Here is a 15,000-nt window from a genome sequence, read left to right on the forward strand (position 1 = left end):
TCGGAATTTTTATTTAATTTCCGAGAGTTACCGGGGGTAAATTTGGTCATTTGACCATGTACGGCATCTGTGTCATACTATTGCTATACTGCTTTTAATCCATTATTCCGCAACGCCGTACAAAAATCATGGGGACAAGGGGAAAAAATCGAGAGATGCAATCCCCTCTCTTTCCCCACTCCAGGGGGTCATTTGACTAAGTACGGCTTCGGTTCCAAAACATTATCTAGCACTCAAAAGTACTATTAAAAGCAATGCCGTCAAAAAATAATTGTTCTTTTAAATGTATACCAATAATCATCTTAATTTCATCGAATTCTTGATATAAAGAGCTGTAAGGTCATTTGACCCTGTACGGGAACTTTTTTTTAACATGATATTGTAAAATTCAATTGTTGTATAGTATTGCCGTTCAAAAGAAACCGTTCTAAAAAAAGTTATAGAGAAATGCAAAACCAGAAATTTTGTTAAAGTTTAAACATCGTAGATTAATGAAATATAAAATAATAAATAAATAATAATAATAATAAAAATCTTTATTAGCAAGCAGGCCAGGTACATTAAAAATTAACAATCTATGTACTTACAAACTAATTACTAAAACCTACTAGCTAAAAGGAATGCCGCTCAGCATTTTACAGTGAAAGCATAGACTTTCACTGCAGAGCTGATTTTCAGCGACACCTTATTTATATATCTAATTATAACAAGATTTACTTAATGTTAATATTCAATATAGGTAATAAATAAATAAATAATATAAATATAATAAATATACTTATATATATATACTTATATATATATTAAATAGTAGTACTTATAAATAAACAATGTATATTTTGTTAAGAGAACAAATAAATCAATAAATACATTATAGCCAAAACCAGACAAGTGCGTAGGATTACAAACGAGCAATGAAAAGTTTAAACATGTTTCTGTTTGATTAAAAGGTACGCTGTTAAATGTTTATTAAATGAGAATTTTGATTTCTTATCCCGAATAGGAGGAGGTAAATCATTCCAACAATGGGTTGCTGCCCATTTGTAACTACCTCGAAAAGCGCTTGTACGATACTTAGGAACTATAAGAGGATTCGTTGTTGTTCTTGTAGGATACATATTTGATTGCTCTCTCCATCCAATCTTATCATAAAGATATTTTGGTGATTCCGTTTTGATTATAGAAAACATCATATTAGCCAGATGCAATCTCCTTCTTGCAGCCATTTTTAAAATATTATTTTTATTAAGATAAGGTGTTATGTGACTTCTTTTAGGTATTCCAAAGCAGTATCGTGCACATGCGTTTTGAACTCTCTGAATCATTCGCTCCGTTCTGACCAACAAGCATGGACCATAAACTACATCACAATAATTTAGTTTGGAGAGGATTAAGCTATCAACTAATTTTTTACGGAGTGATACGGATATGAAATTTCGAAACGAATATAATATTTTTAGTCTATAGAAACAGTTTCTCACAACATTATTTAAATGAATTTCGAACCGGAGCTGTGGGTCAATTGTAAGACCTAAGTTGCATGCGACTTTGACACTTTCAATTACACAATTGTTAATAATAATTTGAGGTTTAGCATTAATGATTGATTTTACTTGTTTCCTACTTCCAAGAATAATATATTTAGACTTCAGAGGGTTCAACATAAGAGAATTTTCCTCAGACCATTCTACAATCCTCTGTAACTCTTCGTTTAATTTTTGTACAGCTAACGGTGTGCAACTTGGCTTACAAGATATATAAAGCTGGATATCATCCGCGTACATATGATATCTACAGTAACGGAAACACTTGGTTATATCAGCACTGTAGAGGATGTAGAGCAGGGGTCCTAAAATGGATCCCTGTGGCACACCTCTAAAAACAGCTTGCGGGGAGGATTTTAGCAATGATCCATTTTCAGTACGTATCTCAACAATCTGCGATCTCATAGATAAATAGCTTTTGAACCACTTGTAAGAGTTACCCGAAAAGCCATAGTACCCCAATTTTGATAAGAGCAAGTTTATATTAATTGCATCAAACGCCCGCGTATAATCTAGTAGAACAAGCATCGTACCTTCCCCCTCATCACGGGCTTCCAAAATGTTACCTACTACATCACTCAGAGCAGTAGCTGTTCCATGCCCTTTTCGAAAACCCGATTGAAATTCTGGAAGGATACGATGATTATTTATGAACTCGAGTGCTTGTGTGTATATTACTCGTTCCAAAACCTTTGAGAGACACGGCAAGATACTGATGGGTCTCAAATCCTTAGAACTTGTTGGATTAGATGATTTAGGGATAGGACGAACTACCGCACGACGCCATAACTCAGGGAATATACCAGAAGTTATGGAAGTATTCACTATATCAGTAATGGCTTTGAGTGAATTTGGTAAAGTAAGTTTAATCATGTCTATATTTATGTTATCTATTCCTTGAGCGTTTGTTTTAATATTGTTAATAATTTGTATTACTGTATCCTCACTTACTGGTTTTATTTTAAATTCAGCTACACTATATTTATTATCCTTATAGAATTTCAATTGAGAAGCACAAGCACTATCGTCAATGGAGCCTGGTACTTTTAAAAAATCTTCATTTAATTTATCAGGGTTATCAAAACAATCTGGGATACAGCTACTAGCATGAGAGGGTAATACTTGGGATTTCAGGTTTTTCCACAAAGACTTAGCATTATTTATGTTATCATTTATATGTTTCTGAAAATATGCCGTTTTATCGTTTTGCAATACAACATTAGCTTGATGTTTCAGATCCAAATAATATTTCTTGTCAATATCAGATTTAGATTTGCGGAATTTATTTTTAGCGTTATTTCTTAATCTGAATAACAATTTTACGTTATCAGTAATCCAAGGTGTAGGGGGTGATTTAAATTTTTTGACCTTCAGGGGGGCGTGAACATCAAAAAGCGTTGTAATGTATGTTTGTAGTAAATGTACTTTTGCATTAACATCAGAGCAATTATTAATTATGTTATACCATGGAATTAGTTCAAGGTCCTTTGAGAAGGAGTCAAATGATATGTTTTTAATGGGTCGAAAAGTGATTGTTTTAGGCTTTATCTTTTGTTTTTTAAACACAGTTTCAAATGTAATAAAGGAATGATGGCCAAGTTCTGAAATATGATCAACAGTTACGTTTTTACAATCAACATCCGTACAAATTACATCTATTAAGGAACTACTGTCGCCTTTAAAATGGGTAGGTGAACAAACAATTTGATTTAAAGTAAAATTATTGAGAAAATCCTTAAGCTTTTTTGTATTAGTGTTCTCTTCGTTTAACATATTAACATTAAAATCTCCAAGTAGAATTATTTTATCATAGGGTGCTAAAGAGGTAATGCTATCTGTTAAACCATCAATAAAAACGTCCAAATTTAACCAAGGCGGTCTATAAGCGGTACCGATTATCGTTTTAGTGCTATTAAGATTAAGTGACAACCATAATTGTTCAACATCTCGGTGTGCAGGATGAGCAAGAACTCGCACATTAACACCGCATTTCACATAAAAAGCAACACCTCCCCCTCTTCCGCCACGGATATGAACTGGGCGAGGCACATGTTTCAATTTATATCCGGGGACTGTAGGCGCACGACCATCCTCTCCTGGCCGTAGCCACGTTTCATTAATGGCCATGATGTCAACCGAATATTGAGCCATAGCTACTAAGAATTCATCCTGGTTAGAGCCGAGAGAGCAAGCATTCAGTAATCCAAATTTAATGTGTCTATTACCTATCATTTATTCCCTAACAAAAAAAATGATAAGAAAAATAAATAAATAAAAAAACAAAACAAATATATATAATATATATATATAAACCAAAAACCACTATGATAATATGTAAGGAACCAAAATATTGTACAAACTATAATATTAGTGAAGTATCCGCAACATTTGTTAGCGCTTAAACATAAAAATATTGTCTCAATAAAACCAATTTCAGCAACATAACAAAATGATCGGCTCTTTTTAACATAAACAATTCTTATGGCTCTAAAATAGGATAAACTAAGATCAAAATACAAGGCGCGAAATATTTGCCGCACAACAAAATATACATAAATTACATAATATAATGTTTCAAAAACACGATTCGCAAATACAATTACATAGATGGGTTTTACATACATTTCAAGCCATGGTATTAATTTATTTAAATATCGTTCAATCCTTAAATTACAAGTTAAGAAAAAGTCTATAATATTACTTAGCATGAAAGTATAACAAAAGCAGTTTTGCTTATAACACCTATTAGAAAACAATCTTAGAAACAGCAGTGATGTTAAGTTATAAAAACAAATAATATTAGGAATTCTAATGTCTTTATCTTTGTTAGAAATAGTAAATTTATTAAACATACATAACATTTTTATATATAACGGTAATGATAACGGTAATACTAAAGATAACATAAGTTTGTGTCGACACGAAAGTTGTACATACAATTCATAAGAGGAAATAGTGATATACAAAAAAAATATTATATAAACTTAAACATCTAAGAAACAAATGGTTAATTGCATTTTGTTTGTTAAATCTATGTGGGAAATAATGGAATGATAAAATTGTACGGTTACTTATCACAGCTAACTTCTTGTGAACCAAAAACACTCCTAATATCAGACTCTTCGCGAATAATAAAGGCTGGTTTATTACTTTCTTGTCTAACAAAAATCTTGCCCTCTTTTGTCCAAGAATATTTCCACCTTAAGCGTATACATGTTTGACGCGCGTTGTAGAATAATTGCTTGTTATATTTTGTAAGGCGTTCATTTATATAAAATTTTTTCGGTTCGCCCACTAAATTCATGTCCTCCGTTGTCAATCCACGACGAATCCTAGCGTTTTTAAGAAATTCGTCTCGTATCTTTTTTCGAGAAAAGCGTACAACTATCGGACGAGGACGTTGAGGAGTGCCCTCGGTAACATTCCCGTTGCGTAATCCAACTCGAAAAGCATGAACTACATCCTGTTCATCATACTTCATTGAAATTTTCGCGGCAACTAACGCAACAGTGTGATAGACATTCTCATTATTATGCTCTGGAATATTGCTGATCTCTATGTTGTTGAGTAATAGACCTTGATCTCGTGAGCGAAGGTCCGACTGCAAAACTGCGATGGTATTTTCTAGTTTACTAATAGATTCGACGTTTCTTTGCTTCTTAACTGTATTTAAGTCATCTTCCAAAGTACTCACTCTGTTCTCTAAGACATCCATACGTTGCTCAAATAATGATATTGACGAAGCTACGCTCTGCATTTCCTGACGAAAGTCCCGCAACTCAGATCTAATAGTGCGCATTTCATCTCGACATAGCCGTATTTCTCGAGCTAAATCTAGCTGCCCGTCTTCAACAGAGCAAGTTGACTGAAACGAAGTATTTATAAATATAATAGTTTTCTACACTTTATCCGTTGTTTTAAATAGTATTAACATAGATAAATTAGGAAAAAACGATGCCGTACATTTTTGTGCAGACCACATCTTTTAGGCTGATGAAAGCGACGAAAGCTACAATTTTAAGAGTGCTTTATGGCCATTTGATACAGTACGGCATTAACATATTTTTACCCAACTACGGCAAAGCAAAAGGAGGGTTATGGTTGTTTACAGGTCATGTATGTATGTTCATCTATTCCCTCGTAACTTCTAAACTACTTATCATAATTCGACAAATGACATATCATTAGAGGCGTCTGAATTGTTCACTGGATAACCAACGACCAGCTAGCTAAAGGCTATATGGGGTTTCACAAAATCTAATGTGGCGCCCTCTAGCGGACAAAACATACAGAGTAAAAAAATAAAGTTAAGATAAATATGCAGTGTATGGTATCATTTGAAAGCGCTTTACTTGTACATTTTGAATATGTATATATTACTAGCATTTGCTTGTGACTTTACCTGTATTCATGGACTGATTGCATATAATTCACATCTTTTCGTTCATAGCTTTTTTATTAGTTCATCAATTTAACGGAGTCCATTCCACCTGACTCCGACTTTCCAAGGTGATAATTAACCACCTCGAGCTTCTTAATATTAATGTATATTTATATTTTATTATAAAAATATAAAGCAAATATTTCGTTATATGGATTTTTTTCTTTTTCAGATTTTTCCCCTTTGAACCAACGAAAATGTACGGCACATGAAAAAATATTATCTATGCATAAAATACTTTAAAAATAAATTTATTTCGTGTTGTGTCAAATGACCCCCTGGAGTGGGGAAAGAGAGGGGATTACAACTCTCGATTTTTTCCCCTTGTCCCCATGATTTTTGTACGGCGTTGCGGAATAATGGATTAAAAGCAGTATAGCAATAGTATGACACAGATGCCGTACATGGTCAAATGACCAAATTTACCCCCGGTAACTCTCGGAAATTAAATAAAAATTCCGACTTGGTGGACCACCATTTTTGTACGGCACTGAGCGGTTTCTTATTATTTTTAATGGATCTATCGATTGTTAAGAATGCCGTACAAAAATATATGACCAAAATTTACCGAGTCTACCTGTACTTTTCAATTCTCATCTGCACTCAGTTGGACAGCTTACAAGTGACGGCATAGTGATGAATCTTATTATTTTTTGCTCTGCTATCGTTCTAGATATGTCCCATGGTGGTTCATTTGACCCATATTTTTGTCCTATGCGGGCTTGTAGTCTATGTTTTAACTTTTAAAATATTATGTCTTGAAATAATTGATAATTATTCTCTGTCATAATTAAGCCAAATTTAAATGAGAGATCACTGGAGACACGCTTAAAATAAGAAAAGAATCATCAAAATCGGCAACAAACCCTAAAATAAAACAATTGAATTGAGAACCTCCTTTTTGAAGTCAGTAGAAAAATTCCTTAACTGAAACTTGAAAGGTATAACCTACTATAGGTTTGTATAAAAATAATTAGGTAGGTAACTAGTGAAAATAAGTACTCACACAGCTTCGAATAAAAATACACACAGCTTAGAGACACAGTCATATTAAAATTGTTGCTATAATATTAAAACTTTCACATTAGCTTCTTTCAGTTATATTATCCTGGTCCATTGTTTTGAATGTAAACAATCTCCTTTACTATCTCTTTCCAGTGATACCATCCTGGTTTATTGTTTTGATTTACGGGATACATATTTTGTATACATTACTTTCATCCTTTTTACTGCCGAAAATTTTATATTCGAGGTAGGTATCATTCAAGTATAATTACAAAATTATCACTACATGACTAACAATAATAAATTAATAAATAACTTAAATTACTTAATAAAATATTTCTCGCCTCTCGATTATTTAAAAATTCTTTTTTTAAGGGCCGATTTTTCAATGCTTGGATAAAACTTATTCGTCGAATAATGTATAAAACTACCATTTTAAAAACGTATTCTAATTGCCCGTATTTGACAGTTTACGTGACATTTTAATATTATCCTGTAATACTTTATTGGACGGATAAATTTTATCCAAGCATTGAAAAATCGGCCCTAAATCGTATACATATATATTTTTTACTCATCGAAAAATATTCAACTTGCCATATTCATAAAAAATCATTCAAATGTTTTCTTCAATAACATAGTCTGTCTCTTTTTCGTATATGACAATAATGTTGGCGCCAATCGCATTTAAAAAAAGGCGCGCTGAAAAAAAAGGCGCCATCTTGTCTAAGAGAGAGCGAGATAGAAGGACTTTATTTCGTTCACTATTCTATTAGAACCTCTTTTATTGAAAACATTTTTTTTTATTTGTTGAAAAGTTTTATTTCTACCGTGAAATTAAATCTTTAGGTAAATTGAATTTAAATTACTTGACGAGTGTAGTGGAATATCAGCACCAGTGTAAATTATAAAATATTAATTTGTTTTAATAGCAGTGCGAGATTGATACTGTCATATTAATTAATTAATTATTATGTGTGCTCTTAACTGGATTTTCATCTTTCGTGGTGGTAAGTTACAATAATTATTGTTATCATACCTTTAAAGTTTAACTCAATTTTTATAATGATATAGGTAAATAATTATATAAACATATTGATATAGGTACCTACTGTTTATTGCACATGCAAGTACATTGGTAAATGAAAACATACTCTAAACAACGTCTTTGACTAAATAAAGAAATCTATTGACACACCACATACCTCTTTTCGTAGTTGGGTACTCAGCACGTGATGTTTTTACACGCTTTATAGGTATTAAGCTTCACCTGTATGTTTGTTTGTTTGTAACCGACTTCTTTGGGCGCGATTTTGACCCACTTTAAACGGCCAGATTTCGTTCAAACTTTGTAGATTTATTGAGGACCGATGACAATACACTAATTTGATAAAATTTTCTATTTTTTAGTTCGGTTTTCTATAAAAAGCGTGTTTTTTTAGTTTTTTTTAACTATTATTATTCAAAGACAACGCAACTACCTATTATGTAAAAGCAAAGGCAAAACAAAATTAATTCAAAGCGAGACCAATGTCTTTCGCGAGGTCAAAATATATTTTCCTCTTACTCAAGTCTCAACTCATTGAGATTGGATTCCATTTATATAATTGTAATTATTTTATTGTTTAGAAAAGAAATACCTACTTATTGTTAGATATTTTTCATGGCTTTAATATTATTTTAACTGATTTGTATGCTGTCATGTTATAATAATAATCACTACATAGTATAAAATAAAGTCGCTTTCTTTGTCCCTATAATATTATGTCCCTATGTATTCTTAAATCTTTAAAACTACGCAACGGATTTTGATGCGGTTTTTTTAATAGATAGAGTGATTCAAGGGGAAGGTTTTAGTATATAATTTATTAGGTATTAGACAAAGCGGGCGAAGACGCGGGCGGTAAGCTAGTTACCTATATCACAGATTAGAGAATAGTTACTCTATATAATATAGAATTACCATCGTAACGTACTGTACCTACTGTCATTTTTATGTGTTATCTCAGTATTATTCTGAGGTACCTACTTTCTAATGCATATAGGTACATTACCCTATAGGTTTCAGCCTAAATGGCTAATTCCAGAGCTGAACCATGGTGAAACATGTCATTTAACTACCTACATCTGAAATTTTTGACTACACGAGCGAAGCTGAACATAAATCATAAATAAATCATAAATCATAAATCATCATTGATTCATAAATCTCAACGTAGTATTGGTTCATACTTCTTACTACGAAACAATCAAAATAACAAAGTAGATTAGTTATTAACAATTTTGTAACATTCAGTAAACAAATATTAATAAACCATTAAAGTAAGAGACAATTTCAACATTCATGTTACAAGCATTAAAGTTAACAATAAAAAAGAATAATTTGGAAAATCCAAAAGTGCACGCCTCATAATTTTTTTTTAATAAATATTTATTAATTATTATTTTTGTTTATTTAATAACAATTAAACCACATCGAATCAGACCCTGAGAAAATGAAAGGGTTCTATTCCTGAGCATACTCAAGCGTAAGAGAAAAAAAAAGACTCGATTAGTAAAGTATTTCGGTCGCTATCGTGTTAACAAGAAAAAGGATCCGCACATACAGACACACGGACGTCCAAGACAGAACTTTTTTAAACTGTTTTTTAACTAGTTTAAATAACAAAAATGACATCAAAAATATCATGAACGTTAAAAATAGTGTTTTTTCTTAATATGTGTGTGTATGTATTATCTTACAAGTGCAATGTATGATACATAAAGACATTTTAAGTTTGAAAAATCAGATGTTTTGCGCGAAGTGACAGTAGTACCCACCTCAACGCTTCGCTTATGAGGCGTGCAATATGTTACAAATTACAGATGCTACAGTTGTAACAAATTGTTATTTTGATATAACGCTACGCTAGCGGGATTCCCCGGTATGTACGACTTTTTAAAGGTAAAAAAAATTGGCTAATACGGTTATTGTATTAATAGGAAATAAGTTCAATCATAATGTTCTATATTATAAATACTTATATAAAATAACTGTTTCCGTGATAGGTCTCGTACACTTTGCACTTTGCAGTGACATATTTTGTACGGTCTACTGTGTACAACATATTTTAGCTGTCTATTGCAAAAATCCAAAAATAATTGTTTTAATTCAAATTTTTATGACAGGATTTATGTGCATACAACCATTTACCTTATCTAGCTCTTAATTTAATTGTTTTATGCTTAACGCAATTATTACCAATATTTCTGCTATGTCAATGCCTAGAAAATGTTATGAACGAGTCTATAATCCATACTAATATTATAAATGCGAAAGTAACTCTGTCTGTCTGTCTGTTACTCAATCACGCCTTAACTACTGAACCAATTTGCATGAAATTTGGTATAGAGATATTTTGATACTCGAGAAAGGACATAGGATAGGTTTTATCTCGGAAATCCTACGGGAACGGGGCTTTCCTTGAAAACGCGGGCGAAGCCGCGGGTGGAAAGCTAGTTATAAATATTTTTGTAATTAATTATAAGAAAACACGCTCACTGTTCAAAGTCATATTGCGAAACTAAATAACTATTAACTACCTATAACAGAATCAAGTTAATTATTATTTAGCCCATTTAGATATCAAGAACGAAATAAAGACAGGTCAATACACTTGATTCCTTCGTTCCAAAGCAGATACAAGTAGTCCTACTATAAATATTTAAAAAAATGTACGCATGTATGTTATAACTCTTTCACATGAAAACCACTAAACGTATGTTGATACTTGTCAGTTATGTAGTTTATGTACCAGAACAACATGTGCTACAGAAATACTTGCTTGTATGTCCGCGGCTTCGTTTGCGAGCTTGCAAGGCACAGCTATAGTTAATATTGATACTATAAGTATATTTTGTACAAGATACTAATACTGTACTGTACTACTATCTAATACAGTCTGTGGTAAAAACATTTGTGATGCGAATTTCTTAAACTTCATTTTTAAATTAAACGATAATAAAATTACCTATATAGTTAATTGAAAATGACGGTAAATGTTTACAAAGACGTTATAACAGGAAAGAGACATTTTTGCATTCGAGTTACTTCCTGTCACTGGTTAAAATTAAACAAACAACTGTGTAAAAGTAAAGAGCATGGAAAATGCCGCCCGACGGAACAAACTAGTTAAACATTTTTATTCTGTGCTAGAGTTTGGTTTATCGTCCTTTCCTTGAATGGGGTTCTGGCCCTTTCCCCGAGGGCCGTGCATTGGTATGCGTATACGCATTCTCGACTTAGAAAAAAATAAACGTGTAGTCTTCGTGAGCAAGTGACAAATACTTAAATAACGAAGTCATTTGCCTATCAGCATTTCCATTGTATGGCTGAAAACCATGCAGGTGGCTAATTCTAACAAGCTAATAGCTAATAACGATAAGCCTATATAATTAAGCATGTTGCCAGCTATTTAATATGCAATCTGATGGAAGTACATTTAGCTTCAAGACCAGAGAAAAGGCTTCATCAGACTGGGTAGCAAATAGCAATACGCATCTTCTTTTGCATTTTTTGAGAACGTCCGCTTAAATAACTTGCTTATCTTTTACTACAGATGGGTAAAGTGTTAAATTAATTAAAATAAATGGTCTCCAATATGGTTAGAGTACCGTACCTACTTGTATAATACTTGAGTTACTATAGGTCATGGTCTATGAGCATGTTACATACTTATTATGTTTACGTTAAGGTCATACCTACTCGTATTTTAATAGTTTGCATTGAGAAATTGCCTATCATGGTTCTGCTTTCGTCATAGTCTTATATATAAAAATGAATCGCAAAATGTGTTGGTAAGCGCATAACTCGAGAACGGCTGAACCGATTTCGATAATTCTTTTTTTATTATATTCCTTGAAGTACGAGGATGGTTCTTATGTAGAGAAAACGTAAACATGTACCACGGGCGAAGCCGGGGCGGACCGCTAGTTTTTAATAAATTGATTTGTAAATTCATATTAGTTGTGCCTTGCGTATAACTTAAATATTATGTATAGCTATGAAATTGTTCCCACAATTGTTAACTATAAGACAATGATTTTTTAAATATCTTATAAAATTTGTATGAATTTTGAGTGCAATTTGTTATTACATTTTTTTGAAGTGAAACTTCAATAGGCGCGTTGAGAGTAAAATTTAAAGGTCGCGTCATGGCAATGCCGTCACATCATGGAGTAAGGTAACTGTTTTGGTACCTTTGAATCTTGCCACAGCAGTTTCACCTCCGACGCTTATGCTCGGCACACACGCTCTTTTTCCTATACAGTAGACCCGAGTTACACCGGCCCCTGTATACGTATCTTCTTCTTATATATATATAATTCTCGTGTCACAATGTTAGTCTGCATACTCCTCCGAAACGGGTGGACCGATTCTCATGAAATTTTCTGTGCATATCGGGTAAGTCTGAGAATCGGCCAACATCTATTTTTCATATGTACCACGGGCGAAGCCGGGGCGGACCGCTATCTAATATATATTTATCTTAGAACTAGGTACTGAAAATCATTATTATACTTCGAGCTACCTTTTATAAATGCTTGTTTTGCTGTACTAATTAAATTATATTGCCTTAATAATAAAATGTATTTAAATGTAGGCAATTGAAAAGCTTGATATATATTCGCATAATCGAAGGCGCAATAACATGCCGACCTTATTTTAAAGTATTAAGGTTTATCAATAAAGTGCATAATATAATCCCCGTTATATCGAAGTGTTCGAAGTAACACATTGATAACGAGTAAAGTGGTATATTAGTACCTAACTGTTTTGTTAATTAATATATCATAATATCTAAATCACAAGAAAAAAGTACAAGTCAGAAGTAAAATATCTTTTTAGACAATATAAATCTGAAATGTGCCACTATTCCGGTCTGCACGCTCCGTCAATTTATGCCGGACGTCGTAAGGAGCGAGGGTCCAGCACTTCCCGATGTACTAAAAATATCTATCTCTATCTATCTTTATTTTTGAGATTCATATATTTTGTTCTGTATTTATTTACACTAGGTAGGTACATGATGCGAAAAATTATATTGTTTGATTGGAAATGTTGATCCCGCGATAAAAAATTATCTTGTGCGACGCCAGGTTAATAAAAAAATTATAAAACACACATACAAACAATTATATTACTTATAATTTTACCATACCCAAAATTTCAAATATACTCAAAATCCATTAAAAATAATTAAATTATCCGCACAAGGTATAAAAATGAATAATTTACTGCTAATTATGCGACCGGGCGCGCAAATGTGACAACACTTGAGTTTTATTCAAGTCAAATAACGGAACACCTTCCTACGTTTTTAATTCAAGGCTTTTAAGGTAACTCATGTGAGGACGAAATTTATAATGTAAGATCACGTGCGTATTCAATGAATGAGCCTATGTCAAGGATGTTATGTACTTTCTTTTGTTCGTAGTGGAAAAATAAATAGCACAATATTAATTACTAGCTTTCCGCCCGCGGCTTCGCCCGCTTTGTCTAAAACATAATAAATTATATACTAAAACCTTCTTCTTGATTCACTCTATCTATTAAAAAAAACCGCAACAAAATCCGTTGCGTAGTTTTAAAGATTTAAGCATACATAGGGACATAGGGACAGAGAAAGCGACTTTGTTTTATACTAGGTTGGTATGTAGTGATTAAACCATTCTTATTATGTACCTACCAATATTTCGTTTTTTATCCCTGTGCCTTTTGATAAAATCCAGTTCTTTTTTCAGCACAGATTTCCAAACTGAATTAAAGAGATCAAAGTTTTTGTTGTACTTTTTTAGATTTTGTCTGCGAGAGAAAGCTAGCTACCTACTTTATGTCCTACTTATATTTTTTAAATTATATTTTTACCTACTGGTACTACCTACATACAAGGTAAAATTATAATTCAAACAGGTTTTGAGGATATAAAATGTTTATAGGTTTAGGCCTTATTAGGCCTATGTAATAATCATTAGGTACTTGGTTTTATTATCGAGATAAAATGTCTATTAGCAAAGTTAATTAATTGTTATTCTTAGACGAATATTATTATTATTTAAATATTATATAAGTTTCCTTTCTTCTAGATCAAAGTATACCTATAAAACTCAAAATATGTGACTGACTGTGTGACTGACTGACATCTAGCAACGCACAGCCCAAACCACTGAACGGATCGGACTGAAATTTGACATGCAGGTAGATGTTAGGACTGGCATCTGCTAAGAAAGGATTTCGATAAATTCTACCCCTAAAGGGATAAAATATTTCAATACGGGATATGCCTTCAAAAACTAGAATCAATTTTTTATATTCGCATACGAACACCGATATACCTATCTGAATATTTGTATTACAACTAAAAACAAGTTTTTAGTCGTTTTATTTCCGATAAAAAAGATTCACAAGGTTGTAACTGAGATTTAATATTATAAGTATAACCAAATTAAAATAAGTTTTTTTAACGTACCTACTGTAGTATAATACAAATATATTCACTGCATATTTTTATAATAAACTACTTATGCATTATAAAAATTTCAGTAAAGTAACTTATTTTGTGGTGATTTATTTAATATCGCTGTTAGCCAAATAAATTATCTATAAACGTTAAACTAAACATTCATTCAAATCTTATTAAAAACCGATTATTAAAAAAAGGCATTCTTTTCTTTACAATTTAAAATATACCCGCTAAATTTTAATTTTTCTGTTAACAAATTTTACTCATCATATTTTTTAAAATTTAATAAAAGAGACAGCACGTACCTTATTATTTATTTATAAAGTTTATTTAATCCAATTTCTCTATATAAGTAAATCAGCTGAACTCGTACACACACACAGAAACACACACAGGAACAACCGACGCACGCGCATGCATCCTCGACACTGATCTATAGATCGCTATGGAGACGGATCGATTCAGTTTTCATTGATCGCTTGCACCTTTTCACGGCTGGCCTTGAGTT

General features: G+C 32.2%; 1 protein-coding gene across 1 annotated transcript in view; it reads right to left on the reverse strand.

The window, feature by feature from the left end:
- Positions 1-14,943, reverse strand: part of slif (cationic amino acid transporter slimfast) — a 51,807-nt gene extending 36,864 nt beyond the window's left edge. The window contains exon 1 of the mRNA XM_089702150.1: positions 14,798-14,943. The gene's annotated coding sequence lies outside the window, so the exon portion shown is untranslated. The remainder of the gene's footprint in view (positions 1-14,797) is intronic.
- Positions 14,944-15,000: the final 57 nt, after the last annotated feature.

This window comes from Colias philodice, chromosome 13, assembly GCF_061535455.1.
Source record: "Colias philodice isolate Cphi_HAF_F1 chromosome 13, ilColPhil1 Martin Lab GWU primary, whole genome shotgun sequence".
Classification (NCBI taxonomy): Eukaryota; Metazoa; Arthropoda; class Insecta; order Lepidoptera; family Pieridae; genus Colias; species Colias philodice.